Here is a 20,233-nt window from a genome sequence, read left to right on the forward strand (position 1 = left end):
CAGAAACCTGTGCCATTACCGTGCAATCCTAACTTTCTGTAGAGTACCAAATCACCAACCACTACAGCAACTAAAGTACGATGAACGGAGTAAGACAAACAGAAATCCCAGCCATGGCTTTGTCGTAATGGCCAGTCACTTTTTTTTTAGCAGATTCCCTGTTTTTCAGAATTGTCTGGAAAGTCCTTCCAAAACTGTGTATTAAGTAGCAGGTAGCCTTATTGTGCCATGTAACTCAAGAGTAAAAGCAGGAGTACACAGCTGAATCAAAACCTGAAATGAAAAGATGCCCGTTTCCCTTTCAATTTGCCCTTTTTATCCCACGAGGAATAATGAAATAAGAGACAGAAAAGCTACAGTGAAAAGTAAACAAGGAGCGGAATAATAGCAAGCCACAGCAGAGTTCATGATCGGTCTAAGGCGCCATTTGCTGACACAGCGCTAACAGTCTGATCAAAAACTAACCACCACCCTGGACAGCATCTGTGTGCGAGAAACAACGTACACTCGGAAAATAGCTGCAGGCGTGGGCTACAAATGCCGAAAGGACAGGGCTGAGAAAAGCACACATCCCAGGGATAGTCGTCTGTCAAGTTTACCACAATCTGATCAAAGACCAAAGGAAAATCTTCACAAACTCACAAATTTTTATCTTGCCCATTTAACTTTAAATTCCAAACAGCAGATTCCACAGAATGAAAGGGCTCTAAAAGCTACTTGCGTTGCAACGTATTTTACAAAGCACAAGACAGCAAAAAGCACCGCCCTTCTAAGACTTCTGTATTTTGCCAGATACTTCCGATTGCTGCACTTAATTATATCCTAACACAAACTAATTATTAAAAAGGTGTAAAGGAACATAGCATTCCTGCAAACTAACAATGAATATTTTCTGCCTCTAAGTAGTTACTTAAATTGTCACGGCCCAGAAGTAGGTGTTCATAGGTTAGCTGACTGAATGACGAACTCCTACGCATCCGTGAATGTCCTACTCAATTCTCTCTTCAATCACCTCTCAAGCAGAGGGGATTAGTTACTTATTAAGACTTACACAACATCAATTATCTTGCTGCACTGAAAATATCTGCATACTTTCTTTCTCTGCTACGTTCTGAGCCTTTTAAAGTCATGATCAATGTATTCATCTTAAAAAATCCAACAAGTGCTTCCATGCAGTATGCACTCAACAGATGCTTAGTGCTGTATTAACTGAACACAAATCCTTTCTACTGGAATAAATACTGGAGTCTGAAAACATCACTCTGAAACTCAAAGGCAAGTGGGTTGTGGGGGAAAAAAATATCCAGTGTACTCCTGTCTTTGAGGCAACTTGATACAATCCAAAGAACTCAGGCTTTATAATCAAGAGACCTGAACCAGGTCACAGAGTCAGACACAACCGAGTGACTAACACACAGACCACGGCTCCACTGTGTCCTGACCTAAGCAGAGGAAGCCTCTCTCAGTGCCAGTTCTTAACAAAACGGGAATCAGAACTACTACAGGTTACTGTTGCTCAGAGCACAAAAAAAGTGTTTTCCTTTCATTTACTGGGGAGACTAAGAAGAACTAACTACAGACCTAAGAAGACAACCCTGAAACAACACTGAGTAGCTTTCCTACTTGTAGAGCAGGCCAGGGGCCCAGGGAGCAGGCTTGCGTCCATAACACATGAAGGCTTCATCTGCAGGCCCAGGGCTGCACACTGCAGAAAGTGAACCACCAGCTCTACCCGGCGGTCCAGACTTCAGCACCGGGAAGGCAGGTAGAGAGGCAGCCAACGGGCAACACAGCAGCAGCTACGACGTCTGGACCCTCGCTACGGAACAGACGCCCTCATCCACAGCAGGGATGCGAGGGACGCGAGGTTACCAACAACAAACAGCAGCAGCTATGCCGTCTGGACCCTCGCTATGGAACAGACGCCCTCATCTACGGCAGGGACGTAAGGTTAGCGGGAGTCTCTGTAAGGTAAGCGTCCGGTACCCTCGGTCGTTATAACCCTAGTAGGTCTGTTTGGTGGGTCGCAGTGTGTCATTGTGGTTTTAATTTGCATTTTCTTGAATGACAACATTATTTAGTATCTTTCCCTGGCTTACTGGATATTTCTATACCTTTTTTTTTTCCTATACCTTCTTTTGTGAAACATCTATTAAGGGTTTTTTTCCTTGCCCCTTTTGGTTTTTTCTATTTTGACTGAAGTATAATTCACATACTGTGAAATCCACCAGTTTGAAGTGTAAGATTCAGTGGTTTTTCACATATGAAGACTGGTGCAACCATCACTATAGATTCAAATTTAAAATATTTTTACACACTCCCTCCCAGAAACCCCAATTTATCTGTTTTTCTTTAGCTGCTTTTGCTTTCGATGTCACATTTAAGAAATCACTGCCAAAACCAATGTCAAAAAATGTACCCCTATGTTTTCCTCTAAGAGACTTACAGGCTCAGCCTCACTTTTCGCCTCTGGCCCTTTCTGAGTCACGCTTTGAGGCGCTGTGAGTTAGGGTAGGTCTGTCTGGTGTGTCGTCGCGTGTCATCATGGTCTTGCAATTTCCTGAATAAAACATGATTCAGCATCTCTCCAGGGCTTGCTGCAAACGTACTTCACATGTTTGCATGTGGTTATCCAGCTGTCCCAGTACCGTTAGTTTAAGACTATTCTTTCCTCACTGGCATCCTTGCCAAAAAACTGACTGACCACACGTGTGAGGGTCTAGACTCTCAGTCCTCTCATGTCTATGTCTCTCTTTATTCCAGTGCTGATTGACCGCACATGTGAGGGTCTATTTCTAGACTCTCAGTCCTCTCCTGTCTCTCTTTGTTCCGGTGCCACACTTTCTTGATGCTGTAGCTTTGCAGCAGGTTTTAAAAGTGTTCGTCTTGCTACTTAACTCTTCCTTTCCAAAACTGTTTTAGCTGTTCTAAGGTTCCTTGATTTTACCATATAAAATTTAGAATGACTGTCAATTTTCATAAGAAAATAAGCTGGGATTTTGAGAGAGGTTTGTTAAAACTACAGATCAATTTGGGGAGTACTGCCATCTTAAGGCAATGGTAGCCCACTCCAGTACTCTTGCCTGGAAAATCCCATGGACAGAAGAGCCTGGTAGGCTGCAGTCCATGGGGTCGCAAAGAGTTGGACACGACTGAGCAACTGAACAACAACACGCCTCTGAACCTACTGTGTATACACTACAGGCAGTACGCGGTTGAGTCTTTCCCCTCCTCTGACAATCTCTCGTCTTTGACTGCACCTACTAACCCATTCACACTGAGTGTCATCACTGGCACAGCTGGACTTGCTGTTGCTCATTCACTCAGTCGTGTCCGACTCTTTGCAGCTCCGTGGACTGCAGCATGTCAGGCTTCGCTGCCCTTCACCAACTCCGAGAGTTTACCCAAACTCACGTCCATTGAATCGGTGATGCCATCCAACCATCTCATCCTCTGTCATCCCCTTCTCCTCCTTCCTTCAATCTTGCCACCATCAGGGTCTTTTCTAATGAGTTGGCTCTTCGAATCAAGAGGCCAAAGTACTGGAGCTTCACCTTCATCAATTCTTCCAATGAATATTCAGGATTGATTAACTTTAGGACTGACTGGTTGGATCTCCTTGCAGTCCAAGGGACTCTCAAGAGTCTTCTCCAATATCACAGTTCAAACGCATCAATTCTTTGACACTCAGCCTTCTTTATGGTCCAGCTCTCACATCCATGCGTCACTACTGGAAAAGCCAGTATGAGCCACGAGGCCTTCCCTTGTGGGTCAGCTGGTCAAGAATCCCACCGTGATTTGGGAGACCTGGGTTCAATCCCTGGGTTGGGAAGATCCCCTGGAGAAGGGAATGGCTACCCACTCCAGTATTCTGGCCTGGAGAAGTCCATGGACTATATAGCAAAGAGTTGGACATGACTGAGCGACTTTCATTTCACTTTCACTGGAAGAACCATAGTTCTGCCTATACTGACCTTTGCTGGCAAAGTAATGTCTCTGCTTCTTAACACGCTCTCTAGGTTTGTCATAGCTTTTCTTCCAAGGATCAAGCTTCTTTTAATCTCATGGCCACAGTCACCACCTGCAGTGACTTTGAAGCCCAAGAGAATAAAGTCTCTCACCACTGTCACTGGTTCCCCATCCATCTGCCATGAAATGATGGGACCGGATGTCAGGACCTTAGTTTTTGGAATGCTGAGTTTTAAGGCCAGCTTTTTCACTCTCCTCTTTCACTGTCACCAAGAGGCTTAGTTCCTCTTTGCTTTCTGCCGTAAGGGTGTTGTCACCTGCATTTCTGAGGTTACTGGTATCTCTCCTGGCAATCGTGATTTCAGCTTCTACTTTATCCAGCCCAGCATTTCGCATGATGTACTCTGAATGTAATTTAAAAAAACAGGGTGACAACATACAGCCTTGACGTACTCCTTTCCTGATTTGGAACCAGTCTGTTGTTCCATATCCAGTTCTAACTGTTGCTTCTTGACCTGCATACAGGTTTCTCAGGAAGCAGGTAAGGTGGCCTGGTATTTCCCATCTCTTGAAGGATTTTTCCAATTTGTTGCAATTCACACAGTCAAAGGCATTAGAGTAGTCAATGAAGCAGAAATAAATGTTTTTCTGGAATTCTCTTGCTTTTTCAATGATCCAGTGGATGCTGGCAATTTGATCTCTGGTTCCTCTGCCTTTTCTGAATCCAGCTTGAACATCTGGAAGTTCTCGGTTCATGTACTGTTGAAGTCTAGTTTGGAGAATTTTGAGCATTACTTTGCTAGCCTATGAGATGAGCGCAATTGTGTGATAGTTTGAGCATTCTTTGGCACTGCCTTTCTTTGGGATTGGATGAAAGCTGACCTTTTCCAGCCCTGTGGCCGCTGCTGAGTTTCCCGGATTTACTGGCACATCGAATGCAGCACTTTAAGTGCATCATCTTTCAGGATTTGAAACAGCTCAGCTGCAATTCCATCACCTCCATTAAGCTGTGTTCGGAGTGATGCTTCCTAAGGCCCACCTGACTTCGCACTCCAGGATGTCTGGCTCTGGGTGAGTGATCACACCCTCATGGGCCATTCAGGTCTTTTCTGTATTGTTCTTCTCACGTCTGCTATCTCACTTTTTTATTTTCTATATATTTTATATCTTTGTTCCTTTATTCCTCGTTACTTCTTTTTCATTAAGTAAACATTTTAAAAAGTTATTTTCTCAGTGGTTACTCTATGGCTTACCATATATTATCACAAACAGTGTGAGATTCATACCGACTTAATTCCAGTGATATACACAAAGATTACTCCCAGACAGGCCTACTCTCTCTTCCTCCTGTTTGAGACATTATTGTTATATATAGCACAACTATATGTGTTACAATCTCAATAATACATTATAATTATAACCAGATATAGTTTTATGCTTTTCAAAGAGGCTGAAAGGAAAGAGAGTAAGTGCATATCCACAGTCTGCCACTTCAGCTTCCCCGTGTATCATTTTTCAGCTCTCTTTACTTTTTCTATGGCTTTCTCTTGGCACTGGACAGCACAGAGGCTCTGGTCATTTTAAGGATCTCGTCTTTCACTCTGAATGACAGAAGCAGCCTCGAAAGACTCTGAGCACAGCAGCGGTATGCCAAGGCTTCCGTTTTGACAGATCAGTGAGTGGCTCTTCGTTGAGAACAGTAAGAGTGGAAGCAGAGAGGCCCGCCTGCAGTAAACAAGGAGAGGTGGCGGGGCCTGCGAGGAGGGCGGCAGCAGTGGGGGCCAGGGCCCAGCCCGCCCAGAGCACAGGGAAGGCGGGGACGGAGCCTCAGCTGCGTGCGCAAGCCTGCGGCAAGGGCAGATGTGAATGCGGCGATTCGGAGTTCACTTCCGGCAAGGAGGACACACAGGTGTCTAACCAATGGAGAAAGCTCAGTAAATGGTGCTTATCATCATCCCCATCTTGAATCACACATTGTCAGACTGTGAAAAGGGACCAGAGAGCCCTTCTGAAATCCTTTCAGGAAGGTGGTGGCTTAGTCACCCCATCGTCAGACTCTTGTAACCCCATGGAGTGTATGTAGCCTGTCAGCCTCCTCTGTCCAATAGCATTCTCCAGGCAAGAGTACTGGAGTGGGCTGCCGAAGAGAAAGGTAAATTTCAGATCATCAAGAGGCGGCTCCTCGTAAATTCCCTGAAATTATGCGCAGTTTTTCAAGCATCTGTGAGCATCTGTGCCTCCTGCTGAGAAGGGAGGGGCCACCTGTTCTCTTAGATTCTACAGGGAGTTGCCAGCCAGAACAGTTCTCAGAACATCACTCTTAAGACAGCATTCTAAACCTGAATGGAAACACACCAATCAAGTTTATTTATAAACAAACCAAAACGTGGACTGCCGGCACAAGGGACACATCTGAGAGGAGCGTCCTCCAGCTCGCCAGCAGCAAACAAGCACCGCATCATCGCAGCGCAGACGCCCAGCACCACTGTTTCTGAGCATTCAGACCGCTTATCCCTGACTTCTAGCCTAGCTTGGCATTAGCTGTCCTGGAGCTTCTTGTATTTGGAATTGGACTGATGAGGTTCAGAGCTTACAAAAGTGAAATGGAGCACGGGTCTTCGTTGTCAACAAGATTTCTGACTTCTGAGGGTGTGCTGGACCTGCACTCTGATGTCTTTACACCTCTGCGTTTACCCAGAGAGCCAGCAACTCTGGAGAGGGGAACGCTGACGCTTGCTCTTGAGACTAAAAACAGCTTAGCCAGGCAGTGAGACAACATATAAAACAAACTTTAGAAAAGACTACAAGGATTATTATTAAATTGAATTGAATTATAAAGTTTTTATTCTCTTAGAACAATGGAATCAGGAATGCAGGCAGATTCTGGGAGAGTCAGCAGTGGTGGGAATACAGTCAGAGATATCATGAAAACCCAAATTGTTACTGACATCTGAGAGGAAGATTCTTCTCAGCTTTATAACTCAAGGAGCCCCCCATTCCTCTCCTCCACTCCCACCCCTTGCCAACTGGGCATAAATTACATTCCTCCATTAAAAAAAAAAAAAAGTACTGAAAAGCTCAGATGGAATAAAGCACCTGAGTAGAAACTGTCTACTATCAGAGTTGTTTAAGGCCGACTCTGCCTGGGGGGCCTTGGTCCATGCCAACTTATCTACCATGAATAACTTTCCTTTCAAACATTATACATGCATTAGAATTCTAGAAATTAGATTTCTCAAGTGTCCGCCAATTTCTTCCACAACGAACTGCAAGCATGACGGCTGGTTTTTGTTTAAGCCGATGCTGACAGTTTTTATCCTCTTTATGGGAACAAACAGCACGAGAATGCTCAGTTTCTACTGATACTCCTGAGGCTGTCTGCCTCTGTGGACAAACAGTGAAAATGGACCAAGCGGTGCTGGCTCCGTCTACACCGCTGGCCACTGCTGTCTGTGCGGAAGCAGCACCTGAGTAGCCCCGGCTCATCACGGTGAGCGGGGAAGGGCTCCCGGCAGATAAGAGCTAAAGTGACGTAAAACAGAGTTCTGGCTGACTCCCTTTAAGATCTGTATCTTAACACAGCTCACTGCTTTTAAGACTAGACAACGACCTAGTAACAGCTAGAGACACTGGGCACTTTCAATGTGCCTGTTTTATTTAGATACGATAACAAATCTGATACTCAAAAACAATGCTATGAAGCTGGTGCTATTAAATACTAGTATAACTCCCAGAGAAAGTAAATTAATCTCTAGAAAACAGTGAAATCAGAGAGGTTAAAAAAAATTACCCACAGCTGCATAATCTTTTAAGTGAAAGAATAAGGATTATGAACATAGTCAGTCTAACTCTAAAAACAGGAATTTTTTAAGTTTTATTTCTTTTTTAATTGAAGGATAGTTGCCTCGCAGAATTTTGCGGCTTCCTGTCACCCCGCAGCGCGACTCAGCCATCGGTTCGCCTGCGCCGCCTCCCTTCTGCGCCCCCTCCCGCCCCTCTGGGTTGGTGCAGGGCCCCTGTTTGAGTTCCCTGGGCCGTGCAGCACGCCCCGTTGACTATCTGCTTTGCACGCGGTCACGCACGTTCCCGTGTTACTCTCCACGCGTCTCGCCCTCTCCTCCCCTCTCTCCGTGTCCGTAAGTCTATTCTCTACATCTAAAAACAGGAATTTTTTTTACAATGCTACATAGAGCTGCCCTTTTCCCTCCTGGAATTCCCAACTGGTATTGCTAATCACTGTCAGAAAAACAGTCTTAAATCACCTATTCTGTCCTTCAGATATCTAAAAGCTTTGGGGTCCCATAATTCTATATATTTTGGTCATAAAATTTCTCCATTTTACATGTTTTCATGGTTAAATTCTGGAGGGCTCATGAGAATGTCACAGTACTCAAAAGGAGACATTCCTAGGAGCCTGTAGTAAGGCTGCTTTTCAATGGCCACAGTAAACAATGACTTTCAACTTTTTTTGAGAATGTGCCAAGCTAAGATTATCACTGACATACTTCTGACACAGAACTTGCTGCTGCTGCTGCTAAGTCGCTTCAGTCGTGTCCAACTCTGTGCGACCCCATAGACGGCAGCCCACTAGGCTCCCCCGTCCCTGGGATCCTCCAGGCAAGAACACTGGAGTGGGGTGCCATTTCCTTCTCCAATGCATGAAAGTGAAAAGGGAAAGTGAAGTAACTCAGTCGTGTCCGACTCTTAGCGACCCCATGGACTGCAGCCCTCCAGGCTCCTCTGTCCGTGGGATTTTCCAGGCAAGAGTACTGGAGTGGGGTGCCATTGCCTTCTCCGGACACAGAACTTAAGAAAGTCCATTTCTATCTTGTAGGACCGGACCCCGGAGAAGGAAAGGCAACCCACTCCAGTACTCCTGCCTGGAAAATCCCATGGATGGAGGAGCCTGGCAGGCTGAAGTCCATGGGGTCGCTAAGAGTTGGACACAATTGAGCGACTTTTTTCACTTTTATGCATTGGAGAAGGAAATGGCAACCCACTCCAGTGATCTTGCCTGGAGGATCCCAGGGACGGGGGAGCCTGGTGGGCTGCCGTTTCTGGGGTCGCACAGAGTCGGACACGACTGACGTGACTCAGCAGCAGCAGCGGCAGGACTGGACCCAGGCCTGTTTTCTCCAAAAAAGTCCTCGGCCTTCCTGCCTGCAGTTACCATCTCAACTCATTTGCCAGTTAAAGCAGATGGATCTGAATTTGGCAACAAAGAGCTACACTCTAGGTTCTTGCCAGAGGGTAGAACCTCCAACTGTGTGCAGCCCAAATCTCACCATCTGTTCAACTGTGAGAAATAATACGCACAGGACAGTGAAGGGAACCCACACACCCTTCCCGTTATACTGCAGTGACTTGAGACAAAGGGCAAACTTTGCAGCAAACAAAGGTATAAACTGGGATAACACTGTTTTGGAAACAGTCTCTAATCTTGCTCCGCAGGCTTACATCATAAGGGAGAGTGGCAGGAAACTTGGAATTGCATTCTTGGTCAAGGAAGGCTGGTAAAGACTGTCCATTATATCTGGGCCTCGTTTATAACGCTTTTCCTAGACCATAATGCCTTCCCTGTGGGTTTCATTTTTTTAATATTTTGATACAATTTCAAACTTACAAAAAATGCTTGCAAGAACAGCAAGAGGAACCCCTATACATCCATTTTGCAAATTCACCCATCGCTGACGTTTCGCGCATTTGCGCTAGTATTCTCTGAGTGCTTCCATGCGTGCACACAATGTCCCTGAACCAACTGAGAATAAGCTGGACATGTCAAGCTCCTAAGTCCTTCAATGTGCAAATACTTAAAAAAAAAAAAAAAAAGAACACTGCTTCATACAGCCACAGGACAATTATCAATATCAGAAACTTAATGATAAAAACACTGTTATCTAATCTATACTCTCTATTCAAAATTTGTCACTTGCCCCACTAATGCTCTTTCTAACTACTCTTCCTCAGCCCAGGATCTGGCTTCAGATCACATGTACATTAGATATCAGAGCGCTTTAGTCTCCAACCCTAAGTCAAAACATAAGCGCCTTTTAATTTTAATAATAGCTGTCAATTGTTACAGGTATTTTCCTCAGAAAGGTTATTTATATTCCCCACCAACACTGAATGGATGCCTCAGAAAACAAAGTTCTCCTCAACTCTTTTGTTAAAACTGACATTTATTTAAAAAAGAAAATTTAAACACTATTTTATTATTACTTTTGGCTGCGTGGCATGTGGGATCTTAGTTCCCTGACCGAGGCTCGAGCCCAAGTCCCCTGCGCTGGAAGCGTGGCGTCCTAACCACTGGACCATGAGGGAAGCCCCTCACCAACTCCTGATATTACCGTCATTTTTAATTTCTACCAATGTGACAGGCACACTCCAAGATACAAAAGTCCTGAAGGCGCAGAAGAAAGGAGAGGGGAAGGAAACCTGGGCGTCGGCAGCAGGCAGCCCAATCCCTGTCGGCGTCAGCAAACGGGGCTGGCGGCAGGGGCTGCAGGGCTGGGAGGGGCGAGAGGCGAGGAAACTCACAGGAGAGGCACTCGACCCCAGCGGACCCCCGACTCCAGCACGAAGTTCATGCCAGGCCCCGCTGACACATTTTGGAGACACATGAGGAAAGCTTAGAAAGCTGGTACTGGGAAAAAATCTGCAGAGTAATAAAAGCAACTTCCACGTCAGGCGAGGAGGAAGATTAACTCAGCAAGCGACGCAGGTGTGCCAGACCAGGCAGACCTCAGGCCAGTGAGGAACGCACCCACCACCCAAAGGCAGCGCCGGCAAACGGGCAGGAAAGACTCAGGGAAAGGCAGAGTCAATGAGACCCGGAGAACAGACTCAGGGAGTGTGAGAAAAGAGAGGAATGGAGGATTGCGGTCAAGGAAGACACCGGACTCTGAGGTCTCAGCAGGGGCTGGTTTGAGTGATACGGCCCAATGTATGGTTAGGCTTCTAGTGGTTAAGAATCCACCTTGCATCGCAAGGGACACTGGTTCAACCCCTGGTCCGGAAAGATCCCACATGCCGTGGGGCAACTGAGCCCGTGAGCCGCAACTCAAGAGTAGCCCCCACTTGTTGCAACTGGAGAAAGCGTGCGCAAAAGACCAGCACAGCCAAAAGCTAGCATGTTTGCTAGAAAGAGCTCTGGCATGGTGTGGAACTGGCTATCAACATGGTTACTAAAACTGGAGAGGATGGAAGGAAACTGGAGGAAAGAACAGCTAACCCTGATGGCTAATCGCTGGGAAAGGCAGGTGCACATCCAGGCACCAGTTAGCTTCTAAATGGCACCTGACCATCATCACTTTGTTGAGTATTAAGGACTAGAACGGGGCAGTGGGTGGTCTTCTGTGAAAGGGCCTGCTGGAGAAGTACCATCCTCCAAGGACAGGAGGCTTGATTTTAGATAAGTAAGGCACACTTAGTTAAGATTTAGGGAGCTTGTGCACACGGGATTATTCATAGAGCACAATGGAGGGGTCAGCAGAGGAAGATGAGGGGGAGAATGAGGCTGAAGTAGGGGAAGAATAATTCTAAAATCCTAAAGATATTAAAAAAAACCCCAAACCGCCAAAGCCCCTACAATAGTAGACTCATGCAAACTTAAGCTTTACAGAGAGCACAGTCCACACACACAGTCACACCCCTCTAACCAGGTGCCTCACTCTTCATTCCAGAAGCCAATTTCAGTGCGTCCTGACAGAATCCAACGCCGCACCTAGTACCGATGAGACAGGCCAAAGTCCCAGGCAATGTTCCCGCTGCCACGCACAGGGTCGGACACCAGCAAGCGTCAAGCACTCATTAATACTGGCTGCGTGAACTGAGTAAACGTGCGATGCTCTGCTTACCGGCTGCTGTAGCCACACAGGAGAACGAGGGTGGATTTTTCATCTTGAGTTTATTAACAGGAACAGTAGAAAGAAAGAAAGAGTTACATATTGTAATAGCTAAAAACTGCAATTTAGATGGACCAGTGGACAGGACCACTGTCCTGGAAAGGAAAATGGAACCGACAGTAACTTTACAGGGCTTCCCTGGTGGCTCAAGGACAAAGAATCCACCTGCCAACACAGCAGATACCAGAGACTCAGAGGAGGAGATGGCAACCCACTCCAGCATTCCTGCCTGGGAAATACCACGGACAGAGGAGTCTGGCGGGCTTACAGTCCATCGGGTCCCAAAAGAGATACGTGACTTAGCAACTAAACAACAACAATCATATGGTAAAAACACCTTTCCTGATGAATCTCTCTTTAAATTCTGATCTCTTCCCTCCTGGAAATGTTCAGAAAAAGTCTCAAAATACATTCTGTTCGTAACAGAAGAAAAGAAGGGGACCATCAACAGCATGTCTTCGTGACAATAATTATAAATAAACCAGTGAGTAAGTATGATATGTTCTCTGGAGCAGTGAGGCACATTTCAACAAGGTGACTTTTATAAAACATTTACCAACTTAAAATCATACTGAGATTTACTTACAGCCCATACAATGGAATACCTTATATGATGCCTGTACAGACTACTGGTTCCTTGATTAAACTACAGGGAACTTCCTATATGGAAATGATTATATTTCAATTCATTTGTAGTTGCTAAGTGATGATCTTTATATGCAGAATGGCTCATACTCTGTATCTATAAAATATGAATACAAATAATTCCATCATATATAAGACTGTCATGGGGATTAAATGAGCTATTGAAACTTGGGCCAAACATACAGTGAGCATTTTTTTAAAAATGACTATTAACTACTGTTACTATTTACAGACATAAGTTACAATTTATAGAACTAAAAAACAATGACATATTTAATTATAATAATTTCAAAATAAAATTCAAATACATGGTGTCCTGACATCTGTTCTCTCAATGTAAGGATAATTTCAAAGCTTATAAATGTTTAACGTATATTTCTAGAAAGAACCACAGGGTCTAATTAGTGTTAGTCAGTATTAAGCAAAAGAGAAGTTTTCTTAAGCAACTGATGTTTAGCGCAAGCCTCAAGCCTCAAGACTGCAGAGGCAGCCTGCTTTTATTCAGATGCGAATAAATCGCCTTTAAAGACTTTTATGTGGCAGTAGCTGGAGTGTGCTTTTAAGAAGCATAAAAACAACACAGACATCATACAAATAATGAGAAAATTCAAAGTCGCAAAATCTCACCCACTTTAAAACATGAGCATCCTCCCTGAATCCCGCACACCCCGCCTTCTCTTTCCTCTCCTCTCCCGGCACAAGCTCCTTAGAGAGTGGTCTACAGGTCTCACCCGCTCCTTGCTTACTCTCTGTTCTCCCCTCACTGCGGCTGTAACAAATCACTAGTCTTGGTGCCTAATAAGACACACTCGTTGCTTTATGCTGTAGGTTAGAAGTCTGGTGCGGGCATCACTGGGCTAGATCAGGCGCTCGCGGAGCTGCGTTTATTCTGGGGAGTTCAGGGGAGGCGGCTTCCTTGCCTTTTCCAGCACTGAAGAGGTGGCCCGTGTGCCGCCCCTCCCCTCCATCGCAAGAGCAAGCAAGGCGGCTGAATCCCACATCACTCTGACCCTCCTGCAGGCGCACTCCACCTGACTCTCTCCTCCCTTCCTCCCCACTTTTATGGGCCCTGTGCTTATACTGGGCCCACCCAGGCGATCCAGGATAATCTCCCTATTCTAAGGTCAGCTGACTAATAACTTTAATTCCATCTGCAACCTTACTTCTCTTAATTTGTTTGGCATGTAACCCAACATGCTCACAAGTTCTGAAGAAGAGACTCTCGGCGTCTTGGGATGGCTGTCATCCTGCCTAACAGAGCCTCCACTCACTTCTGAACAGAGCAGTGCAGCTTCCACCCCACAGCAGAGGAGCCTAGGGTTTAAAACAACCTTACGTCACTAAAGTAAACGGACACTTTTCAGTTTGCAAACCAAGAGAAAGGATACTGCAAGGAGAGCAAAGCGAGATGGCCCAGCAAAAACCTCAGCGGCCCAGCCCAGCATCAACGCCATTTAACGTGCGGTAGTCTGCTATGCGGAAGAGGCCAAGAGATACATCAGTAATTTGTAGATCATGCTTGTAACCAAGTGACTTGCTCAAGCTCTCACAGTTATTAAGAGATGAAGCTGAAACTTAAATCCGAGTCCTTTTGGGTCTGGTGTCTGAAGACCCTGTATGGCCTGCCCCGCGGGCATGCGTGCCTGGTTGCTGAGTTGTATCTGACTCTATGTGACCCCATGGACTGTAGCCCACCAGGCTCCTCTGTCCATGGGATTCTCCAGGCAAGAGTCCTGGAGCGGGGGGCCACGCCCTCCTCCAGGGGGTCTTCCCGACATTAAACCCGTGTCTCTTCTGTCTTCTGCACTGGCAGGCGGGTTCTTTACCATTAGCACCACCTGGGAAGCCCTATATCCATACAGCAGATTGGGTACTTTAAACTAGCATAACATGTCAGATACCTGTTCCGCTCAGTCACTCAGTCACGTCCAACTGTTTGAGACCCCATAGACTGCAGCATACCAGGCTTCCCTGTCCATCACCAACTGCCAGAGCTTGCTCAAACTCATGTCCATTGAGTAGGTGATACCACTGAACCATCTCATCCTCTGTTGTCTCCTTCTGCTTCTGCCTTCAGTCTTTACCAGCTTCAGGGTCTTCTCCAATGAGTCAGTTCTTCGAATCAAGGGCCAAAGTGTTGGAGCTTCAGCTTCAGCATCAGTCCTTCCAATGAATATTCAGCACTGATTTCCTTTAGGATGGACTGGTTTGATCTCTTTGCAGTCCAAGGGACTAAGGCAAACATATCTTATGGAATTAACATTAGGACAAACAACATCTGTTTCAATCAAAATTATTGATTTTAAAGTACATATTATTTACATTTCAAAACAAAACAATTAGGTGTTCGAAGCCACCTCTAAGTATCTGCAACAACTTTTCCTGATCACACTATTAACATCACTGTATTAGGGCATTAAGAACATGGAAACACTCACTCTGTTGAGAAGAAAGACACTGTCAGCTAGCTGGGGATGGTTCCGGCTGCGCATCTAACCCGACTTCAAGCCGAACCTCTCCACTGGCCGTGGTTCTTCTTTGTTAACGTACTTATTTTGATGTATTTATTTTTGGCTGCTCTGAGTCTTAGCTGTGGTGAATGGGGGCCCCTCCTGCTGCGGCCCGTAGGCCCCAGGCTCAAGCCTCAGTGGTTGCAGCACTCGGGGTCGGTGGATATGGCACGAGGGCCACGTGGCTGTGGCGTGGGGAATCCTCCTGAACCAGGGATGCACCCGTCCCCTGCACAGGCAGGCAGACTCTTGGCCCCCAGACCAACAGGGAAGCCCTGCCAGAGATACACACGTTCTGTTAACAGATGGAGAAACCGGGGTCCAGCGGAGACCCTGAGCCTTGGAGTGTCACTGAAAACTGCAGACACCACCCGACGGCGTCAGTCTCCACTGGGGATGCAGGGCGTCACTCTCCACTGGGGACGCAGGGCAGCCACGGAAGGACCTGGCCCGCTCTCCACCCGACGGCGTCACTCTCCACTGGGGACGCAGGGCAGCCACGGAAGGACCTGGCCCACTCTCCACCCGACGGCGTCAGTCTCCACTGGGGACGCAGGGCGTCAGTCTCCACTGGGGACGCAAGGCGTCACTCTCCACTGAGGACGCAGGGCAGCCACGGAAGGACCTGGCCCGCTCTCCACCCGACGGCGTCAGTCTCCACTGAGGACGCAGGGCGTCACTCTCCACTGGGGACGCAGGGCAGCCACGGAAGGGCCTGGCCCGCTCTCCACCCGACGGCGTCAGTCTCCACTGGGGACGCAGGGCGTCAGTCTCCACTGGGGACGCAGGGCAGCCACGGAAGGGCCTGGCCCGCTCTCCACCCGACGGCGTCAGTCTCCACTGGGGACGCAGGGCGTCAGTCTCCACTGGGGACGCAGGGCAGCCACGGAAGGGCCTGGCCCGCTCTCCACCCGACGGCGTCAGTCTCCACTGGGGACGCAGGGCAGCCACGGAAGGGCCTGGCCCGCTCTCCGAGGCTCCGCCTAGCTCACACAAACGCGTGGAAATCTGCTGGCAGGAGAGGAAGCGGCCAGTAAACCGACAGAAAGAAGGGCCAAATCCTGGGTCTCCTGCATCCAAAGAAAGTGTCTCTGCTTCACTTTCAGCCTCCAAACACCTACTTAGACCTAGGAACACTCTGACCCATCTCCAGTCATCTAGCCTTTTCATCTCAAATCCTCTTCAGAACTTCTCTGGTTTGTATTTCTTATGGTAGCAACTTCCAAAGAGCTAACTGCCATTACTCTGCATCTCACACCATTCAGGCCCTCCTCATCCCCAGCCAGGTCCTGCTCTCCATCTTATTCTCCCTTCACACAGCTTCTCCTCCTCCTCCTGGACCCCTCGCGTCCGGCCTGCACTCCCCCTGCGCTTCCTCCCCTGAACGGTGCCTGACTGCTCCTTTCACTCCTGAATCTCAGGAGCAGGCGTCATGCCACGTCTCACACACACCTGATGGCAATTTCTTTTCATGTCATGCCGGAGTCATCTCAATTTTTCTTCCGGTTTTAGCTCAATGTTCTGACGGCACCTCTTGCAAATGCACTCCGGGGCATCAGAATCACTATGAAGTTCTGAATGAGGCCCAGTGCTACGCGTCAGCTGTATCTAGTGAAGGAGCTCCTTCAGCTGCGGTCTGTCTCGCTTGCGCTGTAGCTGGATCACGGACCGTTCTCACTGTCACCATCTCAGCAAGTATCCTCACCCCTGCAATCTCTGAGATGAAATTAATACTCAAAAGTGAAACTTCAATGTCTTAAATGCCTTTGAGCTCTTGTTGAAAGGGTGACTCACAATGACAGAACTGTCTGGAAGGCAGGTGGGGCGGCGTTCGTCACTGAGACTGCTCCTCAGCATCACCTTTATAAGGACCTTCGTGATTTGCCTCTTCAGTGTCTTGTGAACTCTACTGATTAATCTGACAGTTTACATAGTCACAGATCAGCTGGTATTTTGACAAAATTATAACTGACAAAGAAAAATTGTTTTCCCAAATTATTTTCTACATAGAATTCCCTCCCACTGACAGCTAAAATGAATATGAGTTTTAAGAGAGAGAAAGAGAACAGATGAAAATATGTTCATATTTCTTGCTGTAACCAGGCAGAGAGATAAAAAGAAAAAGTTATAAAAAGAGGAATGGGCTCCATGTTGTAAGATTTGGAGAGGCTAAAAAAATATTTCAAAAACCCACCAATCTGCATGATGCCATCAGATATAGATTAAAACAAAGCCTGACGTTCATGATGTAGAGTTTAAAGAAAAACACAGATGCGACTTAGATGCGCTCACTGCAGGGGCCAACAAATTATAGTCCAGAGACCAAACAGCGCACTGCCGCGGACCCCTGACTTAGAGGGCAGCACGCGGACACAAATGGGTGGAGGCCGTCACACGCAGCAGAGCGCACTCCGGGGGCGACCGCGCGGCGCCTGCAGAGACAGACGGGGCGGCAGCTGCAAGCGCCCAAGACGGCGGTAAGCCCAGGCAGGGAGACGCCCGTGCCCACGGGCGGTAAGCTCGCTGCGGGGAGACGCCTGTGCCTGCAGGCTGTAAGCCCGGGCGTGGAGATGCCTGTGCCCGCAGGTGGTAAGCTCACCACGTGGAGACGCGCGTGCCCGCAGGCGGTAAGCTCAGCATGCGGAGACGCCTGTGCCCACAAGCACCGTTCATCCAAAGGAACAAGCCTGGTAATCCCCAGTGAGCCAGGAACCCCAGAAGAAGCGTGAGGACGACTTGGCCCTGGATTTCCATGTCTGCTCCCAAAACATCGTGAAGAGCAGAAAGGATGCCTGTGAATCTCCACGACCCACTCCCTCACCAAAACTCTGAGCCTAAGAAAGTGCACACTTGCCAACGGCACGCTGCAGGCAGGCTGAGAGACAGCATGGGCACGAAGACAGCTGACACCAAGCGGGCAGCGGGCGCACGGAAACTCACAGCCAGAGGCTCCGCGGGAAGAAGGGCCCTCCCGACAGCAGCAACAGCGGACCGACTGCCTAAGGCCGACTTAGGAGATGTGGAGAGGAGGAAACAAGGGAAGCAGGCTCCAGCCCAGGAGGAGACGCAGCATGCTCCTGGACAGGAATGACCGGCATCATGCAAATGCCAGTTCTCCCGAAATTACTTTTTTAAAATTTAAGACCAACGGCAATTAAAAACACCCGAACAAGTCCCCCTCCAAAACGAGACAATTTGATTCTGAAGTTCACATCCAAAGTAAACAAACATGTCGGAACCCCAAAAACTCTGAAAAATAATAGAAATGAAAGACAAGGGGGTCTAGACTTTCTGAGTATTAGACCATGCTGCAAAACTCGGATAAACTAAAGCGGTTTGGTAATGGCACATGACTCGACAAAACAGGTCAGTCAGTCAGGAGAGACGTGAAGACGCAGAGAATTTAAGGCACGTAAAAGGCAGCACCTCAAGTCAGTGTAAACCTGGACTTTTTAGTATATGGTGTTGGGATGTTCTCCATGCAAAAAATAAAACCATGCAAGCACTGGAGAAACGCTGGTGGATTCCTTATAGCCTCGGGAATCTTCGATCTTTCTGACTCTGACTTAAACTCCCTAAGCCATAAAGATCTTTTTAAACAAATTCTATTCCATAAAAATTTAATTAAGTTTGACATGGTAAAACATCATAAAGTCAAAAGTGGAAAACAGGGAAGGGTTTACTATGACTATTAAAATGATTAACCTAAAAGCTCCTAGAAAACTGAGATGAAAACAAATGGGCAAAGGGCACAGACAGACAATTCGCAGAAAAAGACTAATGACCTTTTAAACATAAGAAAATATATTCAACCCCACTAAAAATATTTAAATTAACCCTACACTGAGACACCACCTCTCTATGAGACAGATAAATATCCCGAAGTTTGAGACTATGTATGCTTTGTGGAGAAACAGGCACTCTAGCACAGTTCTAGTGGGGGTGTAAATGGCAAAACCCCGGTGGAAAGGTATATGTGAAATCGAAGATGCAAAAATACAGACCGAGCACCCTCTTCCCATGAATTAAGGCTACTCTTTTCCTTCGCAAGTGGGAGATGACATGTACGAGTTGTGTGCTCTGGATCAAAGGGTAAGACTGGAGACAACCCGGGGATCCACCCTAGGGGACTGACTGGGTGTGTTATGGAGCAGAATGGAAACCTCTGCAGGAACAAGAAAGAATGGGCAAGAGCTTTACGAACGGACGCAGAGTGAGCCCCAGGACACACTGTGAAGCGGAAACAAGAAAGGCCAGGCAGTGTCTAGAGCAGGCCGCCTCTGGTTATGGCTGAAGACAACTATCAGGCATCCTGAAACACAGCCCCATCTGAACGCTCTTCAACTGCTTTCTTGGAATACTGGCAATTAAAGGGACAGCATCTGGTCTTTCCATTAGAAACTATATCTCAGGATCTCAGGGTAAACAAAAAATTACAGTGGATGAGACAAAGCCATACTTTTTCAGAAGACAGATGCAGAAGGAAGGGCGGGCTTAGAAAATCACCCTTTAGTCACAAGGTTCGAGCTCCATCACAGAGCGAGTCAGTCACGGGGACGTGATGCACGGCAGGGCGGCTGCAGCCAGTAACACCGGATTGCACATCTGAAAGTTTCTGAGAGAGTAAGCCTTTAACATTCTCACCACAACAACAAACAATTTTGTAACTCACAATGAAACAGTTGATTTAAGCAATGAATTACGAAGTGTTAAATGTTAAAACCATAAAGTATCAAAACATCACAGATTATTTTCACTTCTAAGGGAAAAAAATCATAACTCTATTATAAACAGAGCGGATGATCACCTCTGTAATTTAGTCTGAGCATCACTAACAACCAGATCGTTGGTTTCTGCACTGTGATATGGTGTGTTCCAGTAAACATATCTAATGTCCATTTATCAAGACTTGAGCTCCGATTTCTCAAATGCTGGAATTCAGCAGAGGAATAAGCTAAAGTCACTATATGTTTTCAGATCAATAAACCAAGGATATAACAAAGGGAGCACTCCACGTTGAGAGTCTTCAAGCAGACAACCAAGTGAGTCCTCCTGGTTTGAACAAACCAGCTGCAAAGGATTTAATGGGACAGTGAGTGAAATGTGAATACACACTTGTGTGGGAGATGGCCACAAATTCTCCGCAGTCGCCACATTACGAAGCCAAGCCTACTGGGGATGTGGAGAGAAGGGAGCCCTGTGCAC

General features: G+C 46.9%; 1 protein-coding gene across 9 annotated transcripts in view; it reads right to left on the bottom strand.

The window, feature by feature from the left end:
- The window catches only part of RPS6KA5 (ribosomal protein S6 kinase A5), a 189,873-nt gene that overhangs the window by 81,627 nt on the left and 88,013 nt on the right, over positions 1-20,233 (bottom strand). The gene's annotated exons all lie outside the window — the stretch shown is intronic.

This window comes from Ovis canadensis, chromosome 7 (assembly GCF_042477335.2).
Source record: "Ovis canadensis isolate MfBH-ARS-UI-01 breed Bighorn chromosome 7, ARS-UI_OviCan_v2, whole genome shotgun sequence".
NCBI classification, from domain to species: Eukaryota; Metazoa; Chordata; class Mammalia; order Artiodactyla; family Bovidae; genus Ovis; species Ovis canadensis.